The following is a 21234-nucleotide window of genomic DNA, read 5'->3' on the forward strand; positions in this document are numbered from 1 at the left end:
GATCAGAACACCAGTCAGTATCTGGTGTGACCACCATTTGCCTCATGCAGTGCGACACATCTCCTTCGCATAGAGTTAATCAGGCTGTCGATTGTGGCCTGTGGAATGTTGTCCCACCCCCTTCAATGGTTGCGTGAAGTTGCTGGATATTGCCGGGAACTGGAACGCGCTGTCGTACATGTCAATCCAGAGCATCCCTAACATGCTCAATGGGTAACATGTTTGGTTAGTATGCAGGCCATGGAAGAACTGGGACATTTTCAGCTTCCAGGAATTGTGTACAGATCTGATGACATGGGGCCGTGTATTATCATGCTGTAACATGAGGTGATGGCGGTGGATGAATGGCATAACAATGGGCCTCAGTGTCTCGTCACTGGTATCACTGCATTCAAATTGCCAAAGATAAAATGCAATTGTGTTTGTCTGTAGCTTATGCCTGCCCATACCATAACCCCACCGCCACCATGGGGCACTCGCTGTTCACAGCGATGACATCACCAAACCGCTCGCTGTCTGCCATCTGCCCGGTACAGTTGAAACCGGGATTCATCCGTGAAGAGCAAACTTCTCCAGCGTGCCAGCGGCCATCGAAGGTGAGCATTTTCCCACTGAAGTCGGTTACGACGCCAAACTGCAGTCAGGTCAAGACCATGGTGAGGACGACGAGTTTGCAGATGAGCTTCCCTGAGATGGTTTCTGACAGTTTGCGCAGAAATTCTTCAGTTGTGCAAATCCACAGTTTCATCAGCTGTTTGGGTGGCTGGTCTCAGATGATCCCGCTGGTGAAGAAACGGAATGTGGAGGTCCTGGGCTGGCGTGGTTACACGTGGTCTGTGGTTGTGAGGCTTATTGGACGTACTGCCAAATTCTCTAAAACAACGTTGGAGGCGGTTTATGGTAGAGAAATTAACATTCTATTAACAGCTTTGGTAGACACTCCAGCAGCCGCATGGCAAATTGCCCGCTCCCTCAAAACTTGAAAGCTCTGTAGCATTGTGTTGTGTGACAAAACTGCACATTTTAGAGTGGCCTTTTATTGTCCCCAGCACAAGGTGCACCTGTGTAAGGATCATGGTGTTTAATCAGCTTCTTGATATGCCACAGCTGTCAGGTGGATGGATTATCTTGGCGAAGGAGAAATGCTCACTAACGAGGATGTAAAGAAATGTGTGCGCAAAATATGTATATACAGTTGAAGTCGGAAGTTTACATACACTTAGGTTGGAGTCATTAAAACTCCTTTTTCAAACACTCCAGAAATGTCTTGTTAACAAACTATAGTTTTGGCAAGTCGGTTAGGACATCTACTTTGTGCATGACACAAGTCATTTTTCCAACAATTGTTTACAGACAGATTATTTCACTTATAATTCACTGTATCACAATTCCAGTGGGTCAGAAGTTTACATGCACTAAGTTGACTGTGCCTTTAAACAGGTTGGAACATTCCAGAAAATGATGTCATGACTCTAGAAGCTTCTGATAGGCTAATTGACAACATTTGAGTCAATTGGAGGTGTACCTGTGGATGTATTTCAAGGCCTATCTTCAATCTCCATGCCTTTTATGCTTGACATCATGGCAAAATCCCCCCAAAATTGTAGACCTCCACAAGCCTGGTTCATCCTTGGGAGCAATTTACAAACTCCTGAAGGTACCACGTTCATCTGTACAAACAATAGAACGCAAGTATAAACACCATGGGACCACGCAGCCATCATACCGCTCAGGAAGGAGATGCGTTCTGTCTCCTAGAGATGAACGTACTCTGGTGCGAGAAGTGCAAATTAATCCCAGAACAACAGCAAAGGACCTTGTGAAGATGCTGGAGGAAACAGGTACAAAAGTATCTATATCCACAGTAAAACGAGTCCTATATTGACATAACCTGAAAGGCCTCTCAGCAAGGAAGAAGCCACTGCTCCAAAACCGCCATAAAAAAGCCAGACTACGGTTTGCAACTGCACATGGGGACAAAGATCAAACTTTTTTGAGAAATGTCCTCTGGTCTGATGAATCAAAAATAGAACTGTTTGGCCATAATGACCATCATTATGTTTGGAGGAAAAAGGTGGAGGCTTGCATGGCGATGTACACCATCCCAACCGTGAATCACGGGGGTGGCAGCATCATGTTGTGGGGGTGCTTTGCTGCAGGAGGGACTGGTGCACTTCACAAAATAGATGGCATAATGAGGCAGGAAAATTATGTGGATATATTGAAGCAAAATCTCAAGATATAAGTCAGGAAGGTTAAACTTGGTCGCAAATGGGTCTTCCAAATGAACAATGACCCCAAGCATACTTCCAAAGTTGTGGCAAAATGGCTAATTAAGGACAACAAAGGCAAGGTATTGGAGTGACCATCACAAAGCCCTGACCTCAATCCTATAGAAAATGTGTGGGCAGAACTGAAAAAGTGTGTATGTGCAAGAAGGCCTACAAACCTGACTCAGTTACACCAGCTCTGTCAGGAGGAATGGGCCAAAATTCACCCAACTTATTGTGGGTAGCTTTTGGAAGGCTACCCAAAACGTTTGACCCAAGTTAAACAATTTAAAGGCAATGCTACCAAATACTAATTGAGTGTATGTACACTTCTGGACCACTGGGAATGTGATGAAAGACATACAAGCTGAAATACATCATTATCTCTACTATTATTCTGACATTTCAAATTCTTAAAATAAAGTGGTGATCCTAACTGACCTAAGACAGGTTTTTTTACAAGGATTACATTTCAGGAATTGTGAAAAACTGAGTTTAAATGTATTTGGCTAAGTTGTATTTAAACATCCGACTTCAACTGTATACGGTGTATATGTGTGTGTATGTATGTATGTATGTATGTATGTATATTATATATATATATATATAAACTCAGCATTGTCAACTGCGATGTCCTCTCATTGTCAACTGCGTTTATTTTCAGCAAACTTAACATGTGTAAATATTTGTATGAACATAACAAGATTCAACAACTGAGACATAAACTGAACCAGTTCCACAGAAATGTGACTAACAGAAATGGAACAATGTGTCCCTGAACAAAGGGGGGGTCAAAATCAAAAGTAACAGTCAGTATCTGGTGTGGCCACCGACTGCATTAAGTACTGCAGTACATCCCCTCCTCATGGACTGCACCAGATTTGCCAGTTTTTCCTGTGAGATGTTACCCCTCTTCCACCAAGGCACCTGCAAGTACCCAGACATTTCTGGGGGGAATGGCCCTAGCTCTCACCCTACGATCCAACAGGTCCCAGACGTGCTCAATGGGATTGAGATCCGGGCTCTTCGCTGACCATGGCAGAACACTGATATTCCTGTCTTGCAGGAAATCATGCACAGAACGAGCAGTATGGCTGGTGGCATTGTCATGCTGGGGCGTCATGTTAGGATGAGCCTGCAGGAAGTGTATCACATGAGGGAGGAGGATGTCTTCCCTGTAATACACAGCGTTGAGAATGCCTGCAATGACAACAAGCTCAGTCCAATGATACTGTGACACACCGCCCCAGACCATGACCGACCCCCAGCCAAAAACGATCCCGCTCCAGAGTACAGGCCTCGGTGTAACGCTCATTCCTTCGACGATAAACGTGAATCCGACCATCACCCCTGGTGAGACAAAACCGCGACTCGTCAGTGAAGTGCATTTTTTGGCAGTCCTGTCTGATCCAGCGATGGTGGGTTTGTGCCCATAGGCGACACTGTTGCCGGTGATGTCTAGTGAGGACCTGCCTTACAACAGGCCTACAAGCCCTCAGTCCAGCCTCTCTCAGCCTATTGCGGACAGTCTGAGCACTGATGGAGGGATTGTGCGTTCCTGGTGTAACTAGGGCAGTTGTTGTTGCCATCCTGTACCTGTCCCACAGGTGTGATGTTTGGATGTACCGATCCTGTGCAGGTGTTGTTACACGTGGTCTGCCACTGCGAGGATGATCAGCTGTCCGTCCTGTCTCCCTGTTGCTCTGTCTTAGGCGTCTCACAGTACAGACATTGCAATTTATTGCCCTGGCCACATCTGCAGTCCTCATGCCTCCTTGCAGCATGCCTAAGGCACGTTCACGCAGATGAGCAGGGACCCTGGGCATCTTTCTTTTGGTGTTTTTCAGAGTCAGTAGAAAGGCCTGTTTAGTGTCCTAAGTTTTCATAACTGTGACCTTAATTGCCTACCGTCTGTAAGCTGTTAGTGTCTTAATGACCGTTCCACAGGTGCATGTTCATTAATTGTTTATTGTTCATTGAACAAGCATGGGAAACAGTATTTAAACCCTTTACAATGATGATCTGTGAAGTTACTTAGATTTTTACGAATTATCTTTGAAAGACAGGGTTCTAAAAAAGGGACGTTTCTTTTTATATATTTATATAGAGTTTATATATATATATAGTATTTAGAAATTCACCACATTTATGATTTTATATGGGAATCAAAAAGCTTTCATGAATGTTCACCATGTGCTGATGTGCTCAACACTGTCAACAGGCCCCATCATGACATCACAATGTAACGGAAGCCTTGATGTCATTGCTGGTTCCATCTGGCAAGCAACATTTCATTTCCCCTAATTTCATGATAGATCTCTCACAGGGATAGGTTAAGTTCTTATTTTGAGAGTCTTCATATTCATCATCAATGGCTTATCGAGGAAGAAAATCAAGTGAGTTTGACAAACTCCAGAAGGAGAATTCTCAGATGAAGAGCATCATCGAAAACTTGAGGAAGCAAAACATGGCTTTAAACCAACAGGATGACCAGGACAAGTTTTCAAGTTTTGTAAGGCTCATCAGTTTTTCAAACGTTTTTCAAAAATATCACTGTTTATTTTGTGGTTTCATAGACATACAGTAGGCCTACATCCATAAAATATTTAGCTTAAAAGCTTTTTGACACACTGTAGAAACTATTTTGCCTACTTCACTTCTGTTATTCATTTCATACTGTACCACTGTGATCCAGGGCTATCAGGAGAGCTACCCAATCCCAGAGGGCCATCGTGGCTTCATCAGTGATGCCAGACTTCTGCAGATGCAGAGAGCTGAGAGAGAGGCCATGGAAGTAAAGCAAAGAAAGATAAGTGCTATCCATGAGAATTATGTCCGGACTGCTCTCATCGGGGTTGGCAGCACCTTCGCGCACCACTTCGTCCCCTCTATTCAGTGCATTCCGCGGCCGAAAGCTCCACCGCGGCCTTTGCCACGAAGGCTTGAACACATAGCTCTGGCCCCACTGAAGAACGTGGTGGGGGTGGACGGAGCCCAAGTTCGACCCGGATCTCACTCTCTGGAGTCCATCCAGGTAAATAAGTCATTCAGCAGCAGTAGCGTGTGGCCTGTTCCCGTCCCTCCCACTGGAGCTCCCTCCAAGAGGGGCAAGAAGAAGAAGGGCAGGCGGGGAGTCAAAGCCCTGAAAGTCCAGTCAGACCAGGGCTGTGCTGACAACAACGGACCCATTGACCTGACAGAGGAGGTGAGGGACATCGAGGCTCACCTGAAGGAGGAGTCCTGGAAGGTAGGATGGACTTCGAATTTATTGTAAATGTGAAAATGTGCAGTTCAGAATTATACTTGGACTGATAAATTGCCAAAACAGATAGTGGTTCCATGTCTTAAAATCAAATCAAACTGTATTTGTCACATGCGCCGAGCACAACAAGTGTAGACCTTACCGTGAAACCAACAGTGCAGTTCAAGAAGAGTTAAGAAAATATTTACCAAATAAACTAAAGTAAAACATAATAATAATAAAAGTAACACAATGACATAACAATAACGACGCTATATACAGGGGGTATCGGTACCAAGTCAGTGTGCAGGGGGTACAGGTTAGAAAGGATACTCTATTTGACAGCATGATAGAATAGATCCTAGAATACAGGATCTCTCTGTGTATTAGTTTATGTATATACTAGTTCTATATGTATTTCTATGATGGGAGCATTCTTTTCTGGTCTACGCCAAAGGTGGTACATGAGGTGAAGGCCATGGGCAGGAGAAGTTTGGGCTCGGCCATGTCCATGGGGGAAATAGCCACCAGCTCTCTGGAAAGCCTGAGCTCAGTGGATATGAACACCCCTGCGGAGCTCCGTGACTACTTGGATGTCGGGACCCCGGTCAAGTCGCGTGACAGCCCACCCAGGCCTGCTCCCCCTCTTACCAAGCCCAGGAGCAAACTGCCTCGGCCTATAAGGTTCCTTAGCCTGCCAAAGGCTGCCACCGACTCAGGTCAGTCCCTCTCATGTACTCACACTAATGTAAATTAGACAGGGAGATGAAGCTAGGTAGATTGATAGAAAGACAGTAGGAAGGGAAGGGACACAAATGGCTTTAGCCCAGGGCTAAGACATTTTCCCACACTTGCTTTGCCTGTTTCACAGTGAGATAACCTTTACTCAAGGCTAATTGGACCCTGCTTCTGAGCAGGGTGAGCACCAAGATGTTCTAGTGTGAACTAAGATGTTCTAGTGTGAACTAAGATGTTCTAGTGTTAAAAGCTAAACAGATATGGAAATTAGTAAATGCATAAATACATACAGTTCACAGAGAGATAGATGTCTGCTGTCAACCCATAGACAAGAAGGCAGTCAGTGAGCCAAAGGGCCAAATAAAGAAGAGTCAGGACCAGGCCAGATTGCAGCCCCTGTCCAACCCAGAGCAGGCCCTGACTAAGACCTTCAAGCTGCTCCACTCTGCCTCTGATGACTGGTGAGCATTCACTGTAGACAAGACCAATGGAGCTAGGCTAAAGGAAGCACAGTGTAGTGTCCTTGGAAATGTAGATTTGACCTACAGAGCGTAGAAACTTCTGGAATTAAGAGACCAGAGTCCTAATTGATGAACATCATTATAATGTTTTTGGAAAATGTTGTAGAAATTGCGTACGTTTCTTTCACTGAATTGCAGGGAGAAGAAGATCGAGGGCTTGACCTCTCTTCGTGTGATGGCTCAGAACCACATGGACATACTGATGCCTAAACTCCATGATATCTGCCATGCCATTATAAATGAGGTAGCTGTATTCATTCACTGCCCTATTCATTCATCTGCACAAATCTGCTACATTTGGAGAACAAGTCAAATGATTGTGTCATGTTTCTGATGTTCGTAGGTTGTACTGCTCAACATTAATAGCTGGCCCTGTGCGTGTTATTATGATTCAGGTGAAGAACCTGCGCTCTGCAGTGTCCTGTGCTGCCATGGCCACACTGGGTGACATGTACGTCCACCTCCAGAGGTCCATGGACAGTGAGGTGGAGGGGACGGCACGCGTGCTGCTGCACAAAGCCAGCGAGGCCAACACATTCATCCGGCAGGGCGCCAACTTTGCCCTGGGTCACATGGTACAGAGCTGCACCCCTACCCGTGTCATGAATGCCCTGCTGGTCGGTGGGCTGAGGTAAAGAGGGAGAGGGGTCAATTAACACTCACTAAGGGGTAGATCCGGACTTCCACAAATGTTCACTTTGTCTCACATTGAAAGATTGACTCGAGTGGAAGTTAGGATTCACACCAAACAGCCCTGATGTGACAATGCAATAGATAATTGATATGTAGTGAACTTTCTGGTGCAAAATGGTTAGGTATGACACACATTAGATTAGATTCAACTTTATTGTCATTGAACAAGCACAAGTACAGTACAACGAAAAGCAGTTAGCATCTGACCAGAAGTGCAAATAAGACTGCAAAAAATGTACAAGTAAAACAATTAAGTACAATGTATGTTATTAAGTGGGATGTATAAATGTGCCATGAAGGCAAATGGCAAGTACACATGGCAAGTCTAAATGTGCAATGAAGGCAAATTGAAAGTGCAATGAGGCATGCAACTGAAATGCAGGGATAGCAGCAATGAGGTTACCGAGGTAAAAATGTACAACTGAATTATGTCCTTAATCAGATTTTGCAAAGCAATGTCAGAGTCCAGTAGTACCGTGAAGAGTGCAAAGAGAGTAGTGCAACAAGGTCCCTGAGAGGCAGTACTAAGATGTGGGCAGGTGGATATGGCTAGTGCCGTGCCACAGAGTTCAGCAGGGTTACAGTAGCTGGAAAGAAACTGTTCTTGAGCCTGCTAATGTGGGAATGTAGAGACCTGTACTGCCTGCCTGATGGTAGGAGGGCAAACCGCTTGTGGCATGGATGTGAAGGGTCCCATGCCGCTTGCGCTGGAGGTCTACGATGGCAGGGAGCTGGGCACCAGTGATGTGCTGGGTGGTTTTCACCACCCGCTGCAGGGCTTCCGGTCGGCCACGGAGCACCCGCCAAACCACACTGTGGCGCAGTTAGTCAGATTACTCTCGACCGTGCAGTGGTAAAAGTTCACCAGGATCTTGGGAGACAGGCAGGCCTTCTTCAGCCTCCTCAAAAAGTACCTGTGCTGCTGCACCTTTTTGACCAGGGTTGAGATGTTGAGGGTCCAGGAGAGGTCATCGGAGATGGAGACACACAGGAATTTGAAGCTGGGCACACGCTCCACTTCAGTGCCATCAATGAGAACTGGGGCGTGGCTGCAGCTTTTAGACTTCCTGTAATCCAAAATGCATTTGCATTGAGGGCCAGATTGTTGTCAGTTCACCATGCAGCCAGGTGCTTGACCTCCTCCCTGTAGGCTGTCTCGCCATTGTCACTGATCAGACCTACCACCATGGTGTCGTCTGCGAACTTGACGATGGTGTTGATACCGTGCACAGGAACTCAGTCGTAGGTGAAGAGGGAGTACAGGAAAGGGCTCAGCATGCAACCCTGTGGCACACCAGTGTTCAGGTTCAGGGTTGAGGTGGTGAAGTTGTCTAACCTGACAGACTGGTTGGTCAGGAAGTCCAAAGTCCAGTTACAGAGAGAGGGGCTGATCCCTAGGTCATGGAGTTTGGTGACCAGCCTAGAGGGAATGACCGTATTGAATGCTGAGCTAAAGTCTATGAACAGCATTCTCACATAGGTGTTGGTTTTGTCAGGGAAGAGTGTAAAGCTGTGGAGATGGCGTCCTCTGCAGACCTGTTAGGTCGGTAGGCAAACTGGTGGGGATCCAGTGTTGGAGGGAGACCGGACTTAAAGTAGGCCAAAACCAGTCTTTCGAAGCACTTCATGATCATGGGGGTGAGTGCAACAGGTCGGAGGTCATTCATGCTTGATGCGGTCGACTGGCACAATGGTTGCGGTCTTGAAGCACGTGGGGACAACCGCCTGGGCCAGTGACAGATTGAAAATTAGTATTAGGGCCGGGACAATACCAGTATCGCAATATATTTTCAATGGCAAAAATGAAAAATGAAAACACAAAGCACATCTCACTCTTTGGTCCTTTAAAAACCTGCTGTATGTAAAATATTGTGTGATATAGCTTGGAAAATAAATTAATATTACGTCGGTTTTCCTAAAGAAGTTAAATCCGCTTCGTGTTTTGGATACTGGTATCGTCCCGGACCTAATTAGCAGGGGATGTGTGTCATCTCTACACAAGAACATTTGTTAACACTTCATATGAAAGTGATGCTCCAGAGCAGGGCCGGCTCTAGCCTCTTTAGCCTCTTGGGGAGATTTGGTTTGGAGGCCCCCCCACCAAGCGGGCCCCCAGAAATTATGGCACCCCTCTTGACGGTGGAAAGAAACATGTGCATATTAAAGTTAATTTCCTGTAATTCGACACTACAGTGAATGGTGACCCCGATGTGATATATCTTACAGATACTTTGGACTAAATTTGAGTTTATTCTATTATATTATTCAATTGGGGCAGCAGGTAGCCTAGTGGTTAGCGCGTTGGACTTGTAACCGAAAGGTTGCAAGATCGAATCCCCAAGCTGACGAGGTAAAAATCTGTCGTTCTGCCCCTGAACAAGGCAGTTAACCCACTGTTCCTAGGCCATCATTGAAAATAAGAATTTGTTCTTAACTGACTTGCCTAGTTAAATAAAGATAAAATGAACATGTGGCCTATGTGAAGGCGAATATGCAAGCAATCTATATTTTTGAATTATGGAAATTGACTCGTATTAATGATTTGATCAAGAAAGGCAAGAATGATCTCACATTTGATTCGAATAGGGATGAAATTCTTTAGTACTGGCAATATACACTGAGTATACCAAACCTAGGGGGGCGGGGGGGTCTGGTGAACACGACAGGGTTCTATGGCCGCAGGCAGAACAGCAGAAACAGGGTCAGCAGCACGACCAGGTGGACTAGTGACGGGGACAGCCAGGAGTCATCAGGCCAGATAGTCCTGAGGCATGGTCCTAGGGCTCAGGTCCTCCGAGAGGGGAGAGAGAGAGAGAGAGATGGGAGAATTAGAGGGAGCCTATATAAGATCACACAGGACACCAGATAAGACAGGAGAATTACACCGGATATAACAGAATGACACTAGCCCCCCGTTCAAAGGCACTTAAATATTGTCTTGCCCATTCACCCTCTGAATGGCACACATACACAATCCATGTCCACATTGTCTCAAAACTTAAAAATCCTTATTTAACCTGTCACCTCCCATTCATTTATACTGATTGAAGTGGATTTAACAAGTGACATCAATAATTGGATTCACCTGGTCAGCCTGTCATGGAAAGAGAAGGTGTTCTTATTGTTTTGTATACTCAGTGTATTGACATGCATAAGAAAAATACAAGAGAATGTTAATTCTAAAGCTTGCTGTGTTTTTACTCGGGAAAAACAAATAGCAACACAGCAAACTACTGATGAACTTCCCAGAGGACATCAGAGCGCAACATAGAGTAATTGCAAGCAGAACTTCAAGCATACGAAAAAGAGCATGATCTGACTAGGTCATTTCTACATGACGCGCAGCGAGATTTGTTAGAACAGAGCACAAATAGGCTCCAAAGCGACATGTCTGACTGAGATACAGATAGCTGCACAGTCAGTCCCACCTAGGGTGTGGTGTGAGCGGCCATGCCAGAGTATGTGAGCGGAGTGAGGAGTGGAGCTTGCCCTATTTGACTGGAGCGTGGAGTGAGTTTCCCAGAGGCTGGAGTTTCGGCTTTCTCGCCCCCTCCAATTTGTCTCCAGGAGTGCTCCAGTAGCACTCATTTTACAAGCTCAGGGCATGCCCGGCCCAGCATGCATTTGTAGTCTACTTGTGTGCTGCTATAGCACCTTGCTTTAGCTACTGTCATCTAATATTCTAAATATCTTCATAAAGAAGCTGATAAAACACACAGGTGATAAATCAAGGTGACTTAAAAAGATGGAGGACCAAGAGCAAGAGAGGGAGTGTGGTTATGTAGTGTCCAGAACTAAAGAATGAAAAGACAGGTATCCCGAAAGCATGTACTTACTACGTGGACATGCTAACAGAAAGGAACAAGGTGGGTAGCTAGCAAAGTGTGTCATTTTAGCACATTATTTATGAACAAAAAATGATCTCTAAAAAGTTCCGTTAATTTTCCTTCTATTATCTATACAATATGCCATCATTGATGACATGTTAACTAACTCTATTACCTCTTTCAAGGAGCGTTCTGTTTTGATAGGGATATTTGACCTAAAATTCTTTAGGCCTACCTACAGAAAAAAATACAAATGACTATACATCCCTGCCCAGCCTTGCATTAGTGGCCCAAGCGGTGTTTAGCATCCCAAGTGGCTCTGCAATGGCTGAGAGGGTATTCTCTGCGGCTGGCCTGCTCTCCAGGCACAATCACATGATCCTGAAGCTACAGACTCTGGCCAAACTCATATTTCTAAAAATGAATTCAAAGGCACTGTAGACTGAGCCTAATGAGGCATTTTTCATTTAATTTGTATTTAATTCTAAGTAAGTCAAACAGCATGTATGTGCAATTTATAGACTATAATGAATTATTAAAACAAAATGTTGTTTAAATGCTTAGTGCCTAATGTTCCTGCCAGCCTACACGGAACCCAAACTAGCTGCACACGCCATCGTGCATCAATTTATTTTGTCCCCTTAGACCAAACGCGATCACGACACGCAGGTTAAAATATGAAAACAAACTCTGAAACAATTACATTAATTTGGGGACAGGTCGAAAAGCATTAAACATTTATGGCAATTTAGCTAGCTAGCTTGCACTTTCTAGCGAATTTGTCCTATTTAGCTAACTTGCTGTTGCTAGCTCATTTGTCCTGGGATATAAACATTGAGTTGTTATTTTACCTGAAATGCACAAGGTCCTCTACTCCGACAATTCATCCACACATAAAACGGTCAACCGAATCGTTTCTAGTCATCTCTCCTCCTTCCAGGCTTTTTCTCCTTTGAACTTATATGGTGATTGGCATCTAAACTTTCATAGTATTACCACGATAACCGAAAACACAGTTCGTCTTTCAGTCACCCACGTGGGTATAACCAATGAGGAGATGGCACGTGGGTATCTGCTTCTATAAACCAATGAGGAGATGGGCGAGGCAGGACTTCACAAATAGAACTGACTTCTATTTTAGCCCTTGGCAATGCAGATGCTTGTGCACACGACGCAAGCTGTGTAGTCAGGGTATCAGTGTGTCGCACTCGCAAATGCTTCACAACTGATTTATTTGTAGGCTATCGACTTGAAATAATTGAAACAATATAGCCTAAATAATACATTTCGTATTAGGCTACATGTCTGACTCCTGACCTATTTAGAGTGTTTATATGCTGTTTAATACGACATGTAGCCTATTTGAAATTATGAGTGCTTCTTACAGTCACTTTTTCCTGTTGTTTACTTAAATACTTAATTCAAATCATATGGTTTGGTTTCAATATTTCTAGCCAATATTTGGTTATATACCACGGCTTTCAGCCAATCAGCATTCAGGGCTCGAACCACCCGGTTTATAATTTCAATTATCTCACCAACCCCCTCGTCATCACTCTGGGTAGCAGAGTTTCAGTTGTGTTGACATCTGCAGGTCTGATATCTGATTGGAAGTTCACTTTTATAGTAGCATATTGGTCAACAACTCACATGTTTTTATTCTAACAACTCAGAGGCTTTTATAAGAGTCTTAGATTCATTGTCTCTCTCTTTTTCTTTGTTCCTGACCTGCATGGCCTTTCAGGCTATGACTTCTTTCTCTCCCTCTTTGGTCATGCATAAGGTATTGCATTGTAATGTTTGTTAATGCCTTGTATATGATTTCATAATGTTAAATACCTTTCCACTCTCAGTCCAATTCTTGCTAGTCAATGTCAACTCATTGCCTAATGCTTGCTTGCATATTTTAAGTATCTTTATAGCGTAAAAGATAAACATTTTAATGTATAAATAGTTATATATCAAAAACTACCACACTACAAAGTCAATCCATTTAATATACCATCACAAATGTTTTCATTTAGGCAGGTCTTAAGAAACATGATGATATTAAAACCTCTACGGGATCAGTGTCCACCCCGCGGGACGGTTGAGCTAACGTAATGTGATTAGCATGAGGTTGTAAGTAACAAAAACATTTCCCAGGACATAGAAATATCTGATGGGCAGAAAGCTTAAATTCTTGTTAATCTAACTGCACTGTCCAATTTACAGTAGGTATTACAGTGAAAGAATATCAATCTATTTGTTTGAGAAGAGTGCACAATTTATTGATGAACCAATTAGGCACATTTGGGCAGTCTTGATACAACATTTTGAACAGATATGCAATGGTTCATTGGATCAGTCTAAAACGTTGCACTGACACTGCTGCCATCTAGTGGCCAAAATCAAAATTGCTCCTGGGCTGGAATAATACGTTATGGCCTTTCTCTTGCATTTCAAAGATGATCGTACAAAAAACAAGTTATTTTCTATGTATTATCGTTTACCAGATCTAATGTGTTATATTCTCCTACATTAATTTAACATTTCCACAAACTTCAGTGTTTCCTTTCACATGGTATCAAGAATATGCATATCCTTGCTTCAGGTCCTGAGCTACAGGCAGTTAGATTTGGGTATGTCATTAAAATTGAAGGGTCCGATCCTTAAGAGTTTCTTTCAAAATAACAGAATAGCATATTGTGAGTTTAATTATGTTACTGTGCTTAGTTAGCCAAAGCTCGACTTCAAGTTCCGTCTGCCATCAAGTCGAAACGGTCCTATGGCAATATGTTTTCACCGTGGTGACGGAAAAGGGATATGGCTTGAAAACGTATCTCAATCCAGGGATGGAAGATATCGCTGTACTCCTAATTGTTCCATTATCCAAGCCTCGAAATCGAGAAGATTGAAATACTGCTAGTTTTTAATTAGCTGCCTTTTTCATCAGCATGCTAGGTTATTCCACAACACTTCCGGCAACAACTCACCCGACGCTAGACGTCACATTTGAATGGAATCACATTTTTTTGTTATGTCTTATACTTCCTTGTGTTGTGTACTTCTTATTTTACCATTGTGTTATTTAGATTACTTTTAGCCATTGGTGGAGAGGTACTGTCTACTGATGTGTGCTACCCTTTGGGGAGTAACAAGTCATTTATAAACATTTATAAAGTATATATAGTGAACACTTTAGATCAGGGGCTATTAGTGAGGCACTGAGGTATTAGTAAGTGCATGTACTCACATTCATAAATGCACTCATTAATAAATACACCATTCGTGACATTTATAGATGCATTTAAAAATATGTATATAAATGGTGAGTCAAATTATTAATCAACCATTGACAAATGCCTTGACAATAACTCCTTTATAACTGGTTTATAGTACATTAGTAGTACATTATTAATCATTTACAAATTGTGAACATACTATGATCAAACACCTCATTAATTATCTGATAAATCATGAACAAATCATTTAAAATAGCATTTATAAATGTGTAAATAACTATTTATAGATTTCTTATTGACATTTACAAATGGAATAATAATTAATAAATGGTAAGTAAACTCTTTACAAACAGTTTATAAATGGTATATTAAGGGACCTTAATATAAAGCCTTACCGAACATTTTGATCCATCGATGAGACTTCATCAATACAATCCATTATCATTTGTCTCCTAACTCATGTATCTCTATGACATGTAACTGATGTGCTCTGTTTTTCCTTCCTCAGCCACCGTAACGCTGCGGTGAGGAGCTGCACTGCTCAGCACCTGGAGAGACTGGCTGAGGTCATGGGGATGGCTCGTCTCCTGTCGGGGAAGAAAGACCTCACTGACCGTTTCTTGATTGCCGTCAGTAAACTGGCTGTGGACCCTGCACAGGAAGCCAGGTGGGAAGTTCCTCCTGTAAAGTAGCTTGCTTCAACATAACAGTTAAGGCCGGGATTCAATCCATTGGCTCGCTATAGCACTAGATCGCCGACAATGCAGCTTTTAAAGGTAATTTACTCGAGTCAACATCTGCAGTGTTTACCTCGAATATAAATTGAAATTGCATTTAAAAGCCACATTGTCGGCTGTATACAGCATCTATGCTAAAGGGTGTCATGGATTGAATTGCGGATTTCAGGTATTCCAAAACAACCACAGGTAGTAACACAAATAAGTGCTACGTGGCACAGGAAAATCCAAGTCCAGGCACTCATGTGGGTTTGGAAGTTAAAAAGCCAAAAGCTTAGCCGGGATGTTTGGCCGGCAGGGATGTTCTTCTCCCATCGCCAACTAGCGACCTCCTGTGGGGGGGCGGGGTGCAATGCACGCTGACACGTTCGCCAGGTGTATGGTGTTTCCTCCGACACATTGGTGCAGCTGGCTTCCAGGTTAAGCGGTCATTGTGTCAGAAGCAGTGCGGCTTGGCTCGGTTGTGTTTCGGAAGACGCACGGCTCTCGACCTTCGCCTCTCCAAAGTCCTTACGAGAGGTGCAGCGATGGGACAAGATTGTAACTACCAATTGGATACCACAAAATTGGGGTAAAAAATTACAAATGTAAATGAGTCCAAATAGTCAGTACCTGATTCAGTTTCCTTCCTTCTGTTTGGTGCCTAATGAAGACAACCCTACTTGATCACAATGGTCGGCCTGAGCCAAGCGCTGTGCAGATTCGCTAAAATTTTCATATTAACGAACGGTTAATACCCAGTTGTTAGATAGTTGAGATGATTTGTAGATCAGGTAATGCGGTGCATTACTCAAACCGACCCTCTTGCAAATTCTACCTAATGTATGTCTTATTTTGATGGGATATTTTTTCTCAGGTTGCCATCAATTGAGTACTGTTTTTAATCACTGACAGTAGAAATTATTTGATATGTTGCACGTTTAAGATGATATTAATATATTTTTCCACAGGCATCATGGTCGCAATATCTTGAGAAACCTGGCCACCAATGGCGACTTTGCTAAAATGTGGGACAAATTCGCTCCGAGGAAAGAGCGAGAATCCTTGAGGGAGGTCATCTCAAAGGTTAACCTCAAAGAAAGGTACATTCTCTCTGGATGATTAGAAGAAGTGTGACAAATGAGCTGATATGATTACAGAAATCCAATCCCACTGGGCACAGATATCAGTTCAATGTCTAGTTTTGATTTAAATTTGGGAACTCAACCAAAATGTGAAATCGACCAAAAATGTTGGTTAAAAGTTGGGTGAAAAAAAATCTAATTGTTTTCCACGTTGACTCACCGTCATCACATAGATTTTTTTGTTGTTGAAATGAGGTGGAAACAACGTTAATTCAACCAGTTTTGGCCCAATGGGATGAATTTAATATACTGTAAGATTATAGCTTTGTCTTTTCTCTTTTTCAACAGGAATATCTGAATAATCCCCAACTTGACTATATATTTGTATCTAATAATTTGCACATTTCCCAACTTGACTATTATGCCCTCCAGTCCCCAAACTCCAATATTTTCGCTCATTCTAAGAAATGTGACACTATCATCCACTATCATCCCCATGTAAATGCATCTTTAAACTGCATTGACTCCTTGTCCAAGTCCTGAATCCACTATAAGGCAATATGAACCACATTCAAAGCACTATATTACCTTTCCTCGAAGTTCCTATCTGATCTACCAGCTCAATAGTGGTCTACTGAAACCATACTCACCATCTCAGGGGGTGCTCAGATCATCAACCACTGACCTCCACACCATCCTCAAAACCAGCAGTCCTCTTTTGGAGGCAGATTGGTCAGTGCTCCTGTATGGCCCCAACATTGTCGATTTTCATCCAATAGTTCTGGACTATGAGAACATTCTTTGGACAATAAAATTTGGTAAAATGGAAGCTGGCTACAGTCTCAGTTTTATCCTCCAAGACAGTGTGAGGATGTGTAACAACAATACCTGTGGTTTAACTTGATGACCATGGCCAGATTACCGAATGGGCACGCAGGGCACCTGCCCTGTGGGCCCGACCTCCAGGGAATATCATCATATCATCCAAAACTAAAAGTATAGTGGATGTATATTACAGTACGTGGACGTTTTACAATTCGTGAGCTCGTTTCATAGTTTGTAGCCATGTTTTATATACATTTGTGCTCATTTTGGTAGAAATTCGTGAGCATTTAAAAAAATTGAAAGGGGATGTTTTATATCAATTTGCTTACTGGTGCTCTTCCATGCCGTCCCTAGGAGGGGTGCGTCACTTGAGTGGGTTGAGTCACTGACGTGATCTTCCTGTCTGGGTTGGCGCCCCCCCCCTTGGGTTGTGCTGTGGCGGAGATCTTTGTGGGCTATACTCGGCCTTGTCTCAGGATGGTAAGTTGGTGGTTGAAGGTATCCCTCTTTGGCCCTGTCCTGGGGTATCGTCGGATGGGGCCACAGTGTCTCCAGTCTCAGCCTCCAGTATTTATGCTGCAGTAGTTTATGTGTCGGGGGGCTTGGGTTAGTCTGTTATATCTGGAGTTTTTCTCCTGTCTTATCTGATGTCCTGTGTGAATTTAAGTATTCTTTCTCTCTCTAGGCCCTAAAAATTGTCGAAGGCTCCAGCCACCCAAGTCATAGACTGTTCTCTCTGCTACTGCACAGCAAGCGGTCCCGGAGAGCCAAAAGGCTCCTTAACAGCTTCTACCCCTAAGCCAAAGCAATGCTGAACAGTTATTCAAATGGTTACCCGGACTATTTGCATTGCCCCCCTTATTTTATTCATATTTGTTATTATTTTCTGCACTGACTCTCTTGCACAGGCTCGATATACACTCACTGGACTCTAACCATTCACTTACACATACTACACTGACACTCCAAAACACACACACACAAAATGGCTTAAGGACAACAAAGTCAAGGTGTTGGAGTGGCCATCACAAAGCCCTGACCTTAATCCTATAGAACATTTGTGGGCAGAACTGAAAAAGCGTGTGCGAGCAACGAGGCCTACAAACCTGACTCAGTTACGCCAGCTCTGTCAGGAGAAATGGGCCAAAATTCACCCAACTTATTGTGGGAAGCTTGTGGAAGGCTACCCGAAACGTTTGACCCAAGTTAAACAATTTAAAGGCAATGCTACTAAATACTAATTGAGTGTATGTAAACTTCTGACTCACTGGGAATGTGATGAAAGAAATACAAGCTGAAATAAATCAATCTCTCTACTATTATTCTGACATTTCACATTTTTTAAATAAAGTGGTGATCCTAACTGACCTAAGACAGGGAGTTTTTACTAGGATTAAATGTCAGGAATTGTGAAAAACTGAGTTTAAAAGTATTTGGCTAAGGTGTATGTAATCTTCCGACTTCAACTGTATATTTCCCCTATAGGAAACAATGGTACGACCTCAGAGTTCCATGAGCAATTTTTTGTTTTTGTTTACGTTACAACGTGGGCAGGTCTCATTGCTAACAATAGCGAAGCAGGCATTGTGACGTAGAACAATGGGCTGGGAATAGTACAAATAGGCGCTGGCAGTGTGAAAAATGCCCTAAAATAAGGCCTGTTTTTTTGTGAATATTTCAAAACTCCGGCAAGCAGCTGGGATATGGTAATATTATGAAACTGGGCTCCACGGCGGATGCAATGAACTAGTTTTTTTATCCGAAAAAAGCATTGTTAAAAATGTCATGAGTCCAGCCTAACTGGAGCATCTAGGCTAGTCACTTCTCAGGGAAAGGATGCTCTTCAGTCGGCCTCTTGTCCACGAAGTGATAGGAACACACATAGGGTCGGTTTGGTGGTTTCTTCAAGTTCAATGCTTTGAGCCAAAGCCAAAGAGACTCCTCATCCATAGGAGGTGGGTGCAAATCAAAAGGTGCACAGCTGCACAACTGCACTCCAATCTCAAAAAGGTTTGGTGGTCAAAACCATCCTTCTCCATGAACAGCTTCAGTTTCTGCCAGTTATTGTGGCATCCCCTTACCGAACATGAAATGCCCGTTTTGCATGAATACATGTTTGGGAAGTTATTTGAGTTAGTTAGCTAGCTAGCTGCGAACTACTGGCCGGAAGTGCTTAACCGGAAGTCCCCCACAAAACAAATATAAACAGTCCCCGCCCATACTTCTGTTGAAAACGGGACAGAATCAAACCAATCAGTTATAAGTATATAGTGGGTGAAGGCATTCACAGCCGACCGCTCAGTCGGGTGAGGGCATTCCAGCCAACCATTTTTTACTTGGTCGTTCTAGACGGATTTTAGGTACCACCAGTTTTTTACATGGTCCGTCATTTCTCCGGATTTAGCTACCAATAGATTTTACAGATAACCAAGATACATGTAATACCCTTGTTTGAACCAGGTATTGAGTTTATTCTTGTTAAAAACAAGTATTGAGTTTATTTGTTATAATTAATTGGTATTTTATTTAAAAGGTGATTGAATTGCTACTAAATTGTAATGTTGTTAATTTAATGCATTTCTTTTTGAATAAATATTATTTAATGTATCAGTGAATAGTTGGGTTTACTTTGAAGTTTAAGTTTTGACCAATAAGGTCGCTTGTTAAGCTGTGGCCAATGGGAGAGTGAACCTGGTTAATGGAACGCTTGGGAAAAAAGAGAGGGAGAAAAGGATGGACGTTTTACATTAGAACCGTTGGTGAAGAAAATGATAAAAGAAGACGACAAAACCCATACCAGACATGAAGGGAAATACCGATTTTATAAGAGAGTTGTTATAATTTTGTTTAGACTTAGTAAAGACTGAAGCTACCGTCTCATCGTGGAGGTATTTGACAGCCTTGAGGTTAGCCTAGCATCGTTTAACACCGAGAGATAATTGCCTGGGAAAGCTTAACGAGTTCGTGTTCCCATGGGATATCGGTTACGGCTAAGGAGTACTGTCTGCATTCATAGCGGTGCTTGCTGTGGATTTTGTGAGGAAACCTGCAAGGAACTGACATACTTCGCTGAAGGAATATCTACAAGTAGTGAGTAATCACAACGTGAGATGCTTTTTGACTTTGTCATCGTTTTTTTTTTTTTTTTTTTTTTTGAGCTCCAATGCACGCCAACGGGTTATTGTAGCGACCCGCACAGACAGCGGTGTGTTATGTGGTAGGCTATTAGTGGGTTGTGTTGTACTTACCAGTGTTCGCGGGGTCCGACATGCCAATCAACCTGCTATCTGCCAATCACGGGGATGCCTGGAATGTTCTGATGCCGGGCATCCTGGTGTTTGGCGGAGGGGGGTTGGGCAGGGGGATGGAGCATTGGAAGTTAAGACCAGGTTTAGCCATTGTTCTCTCTTACGTCTGGGCTTCACAAGATAAGGTCAAGATTGGCTTGTGGGGTATATTTCGTTTATTTGCCGTGGGCTACGGCCAAACAGTAGCCAGTGTAAAGTTGGGTTAATAAACCGTCAATTCGTAAACTCAACCCTCTGTCTGGACAATTGTTCCTTTATGATCTTGTCAGGTCATTACATTATTAAGTAAGTTTTAAATAATTTGGATATGGGTTGTGCACGACTCATTGGGGTTGATCATTTTTATTTATTTTTGATGTTGTGCTATGAAAATGTAATCCTACACATATTGAACCTTATGTGTGTTGCCTTGGTGGAGTCATGGGAGCAATGACTGTTTCGCCTAAATTACACTATATTGGCATCGAAATACGATGACATTGCTAAAGTAGCCAAATATTTAATAGGACAAGACTGCCATTATCATCAAGTCAACGAATTTACTTTTGACAGGAGGCAATGTTGTCATTAGCTAGCAAAGTTTGTAAGAAAAAATGTGGTGGGCTCCACTCAATCTCTTAGCTAGCTAACGTTACACTGCAACTAAAGTCAATCTGGAAACCTCAAAATGAAGACACAAGGTTTTGCTACTAATAAGTTGCGTTCTTTAGAAATTACATTGTGATTTTGAGCCACAGTAATGCACTTTAGACCAAATCTTCATGAGTGCCTATTGAGGATGTATCG

At 43.0% G+C, this 21234-nt stretch overlaps 1 long non-coding RNA gene across 1 annotated transcript; it reads left to right on the forward strand.

Annotated features, from left to right (window-relative positions):
• Nucleotides 1–7349: 7349 nt before the first annotated feature.
• On the forward strand, nucleotides 7350–16234 carry LOC120065645. The gene is made up of 3 exons (XR_005478690.1): nucleotides 7350–7401; nucleotides 15023–15181; nucleotides 16202–16234. It is a non-coding gene; the product is annotated as an uncharacterized LOC120065645 (long non-coding RNA).
• Nucleotides 16235–21234: the final 5000 nt, after the last annotated feature.

The sequence above is a fragment of the Salvelinus namaycush genome, chromosome 20 (genome assembly GCF_016432855.1).
Source record: "Salvelinus namaycush isolate Seneca chromosome 20, SaNama_1.0, whole genome shotgun sequence".
Classification (NCBI taxonomy): Eukaryota; Metazoa; Chordata; class Actinopteri; order Salmoniformes; family Salmonidae; genus Salvelinus; species Salvelinus namaycush.